Source organism: Schistocerca piceifrons, unplaced genomic scaffold (genome assembly GCF_021461385.2).
Source record: "Schistocerca piceifrons isolate TAMUIC-IGC-003096 unplaced genomic scaffold, iqSchPice1.1 HiC_scaffold_1297, whole genome shotgun sequence".
NCBI lineage: Eukaryota > Metazoa > Arthropoda > Insecta > Orthoptera > Acrididae > Schistocerca > Schistocerca piceifrons.
This window is the reverse complement of record NW_025727121.1, coordinates 47501-50000: the sequence shown is the minus strand read 5'-3', so window position 1 is coordinate 50000 and position 2500 is coordinate 47501. Positions and strand designations below refer to the sequence as shown.

Below are 2500 nucleotides of genomic sequence, written 5' to 3'. Positions count from 1 at the left end.
TCTTTGAGACAAGCATATGACTACTGGCAGGATCAACCAGGGAGCTGCGTCAACTAGAGCTGAGCAGCCGGCCGCCCGGGAGTGTGTCCCGGGGGCCCGCGCGAACACGCAAGCGTCCGCTCAATCATTCTGCAAACAGGAGGAGGCTGAGCTCCCCTGCACAATACACCTCGAAACCCTCTCAGGTCCCGGCGGCGCGCAGCGCCGTCCCAAGTACTTGGTCGGGTTCGAGAGAGGCGCAATCGCCCGGAGTTAGGCGAGTAGACGCTTTCGGTGCGACCACCCGTGCTCCCAACTGAGCTTGCCGCTGCCGACAGAGGCCCGGGAGCGTGCTGTCGTGGCATTGCCGGCGGGAGACAACACGCGCCACCTACGGTGACCGGCAGCTCCAACGCCAGCGCCACAGAAGGACAAAAGCCCCACTTGGGTGCCGAAGCGAACTCTCCCAGCACAGCGCACGCGCCAACACATCCGCACAGCTGCGATACAAACCACCAGCGAGAACCGCTGGGGCGACCGAGCAGCAGACGGCGTCGCGGCGCCGAGCGCCGGGCGGCGGCGCATCCTCAACGCACACAGTCCTCAATCGGACCAGCACACTGAAGATGTCCACCGCGCTTCGCACCGGGCCCGCGAGGACCTACTTTGGCCGCACGGCGCCGCGCGCAGGGTGCGCCGGCGCGCAGCTGCGACGCCTGCCGCGTCCGTCGGCCGGCGCGCCTGCCACTGGCCGCCCCCACCAGCCGGCTGTAGCGCGTGCGCCCACGCACCGCGCGGCCAGCACGCCGGGAGGCGCCCCCTCACCGGCCGGGGACGGTCCCACCCAGCCACCGCCGCGTATCGCTTCACACCCAGATGCCGTTCAGTTTCGTCGGCATGGTGGGTATCGCTGGAACAACCGGTTAGTACCTCAACCTATCGTCGCCATCACCGATTCACCCCTAGCGAGAACAACCGCACCACAACAGGTTACCATTTGTTCATTTGCGTAACTTCACCAGAAAACGCAGGCGTCCATCGCCATTTGCAACTTCAACGATTATTGCATGCCTGTGTCAGGTGTCACGCCACACTACGTCTGCCCACATACACGCAACAAAATGTGCACGCCTAGACAATACGTGGAAGGTGGCCCCCGTACGTATGCGATGTCCATTGCTCGAACGACTGTCAACCGGCCTCTGTAGCATGTCGCAGATATGGAACGCGGTGCACCATGCCATCACGGTGTGTGAGGAGAGACGACTAGGTCCGAATACATCAACAGACAGCTCATGCTGATCGCCATCCACGGCGTCCGTTCCTCCCACACGTCTCTATGGCGTACCACACTGCAATCCAGCTCTCATAGGGAGACGACACGTAGCTGCGTGCACAATATTTGCACTGTATGGTCCGCCGTTTTTGGGCGCAGTCGTTGTGCGGTCACACATGTGCCACGATGTATCATTCAGTACATAAGGACGAATGTGCAGTACAGATTGTGGTTCACGCGTACGACATCAGCGGACAGTTGACACAGGCCGCACCACAACGTAGCCTGAGTACGTCGCATGCGAAGGGCATTGAACATGCAAACTTCTCACCAACCAGCTTGCGAAGGCAGGGGGCAAGGTGGGGACGTGGGGAGGGGCGGCATGTACGTCCTGCTGCCATCCACATTACAGTGTACAGCAGGAGCATGTGGAAAGTGAGCAAGACTTGCAAGGTGTTTAACATGAAGCGATACACAGGGGTGCGGGCAGTGCGAGTAGCGAACTATATTGCGAGGGTTGCGGGTGGGCAACACTACAGTAATTGAACGAGTCGTATAACAATTACAGAGCAGGTTTAGGCGACAACGTGGGTTACGTTAAGGCGACAACATGGGTTAGGTTAAGGCACAACATGGGTTAGGTTAAGGCACAACATGGGTTAGGTTAAGGCACAACATGGGTTAGGTTAAGGCACAACATGGGTTAGGTTAAGGCACAACATGGGTTAGGTTAAGGCACAACATGGGTTAGGTTAAGGCACAACATGGGTTAGGTTAAGGCACAACATGGGTTAGGTTAAGGCACAACATGGGTTAGGTTAAGGCACAACATGGGTTAGGTTGAGGCACAACATGGGTTAGGTTAAGGCACAACATGGGTTAGGTTGAGGCACAACATGGGTTAGGTTGAGGCACAACATGGGTTAGGTTGAGGCACAACATGGGTTAGGTTAAGGTACAACATGGGTTAGGTTAAGGTACAACATGGGTTAGGTTAAGGTACAACATGGGTTAGGTTAAGGTACAACATGGGTTAGGTTAAGGTACAACATGGGTTAGGTTAAGGTACAACATAGGTTAGGTTAAGGTACAACATAGGTTAGGTTAAGGTACAACATAGGTTAGGTTAAGGTACAACATAGGTTAGGTTAAGGTACAACATAGGTTAGGTTAAGGTACAACATAGGTTAGGTTAGGTTAGGTTAGGTTACACGTTGTTGTACGGAAAGGTGTAGGGGGGGGGGG

General features: G+C 56.4%; 1 non-coding gene across 1 annotated transcript in view; it reads right to left on the bottom strand.

Moving 5' to 3' along the window:
* The window catches only part of LOC124731637, a 1909-nt gene extending 1866 nt beyond the window's left edge, over window positions 1-43 (bottom strand). Inside the window, exon 1 of the ribosomal RNA XR_007008388.1 lies at window positions 1-43. This exon is cut by the window's left edge and continues 1866 nt beyond it. This is a non-coding gene — a ribosomal RNA (small subunit ribosomal RNA).
* Window positions 44-2500: the final 2457 nt, after the last annotated feature.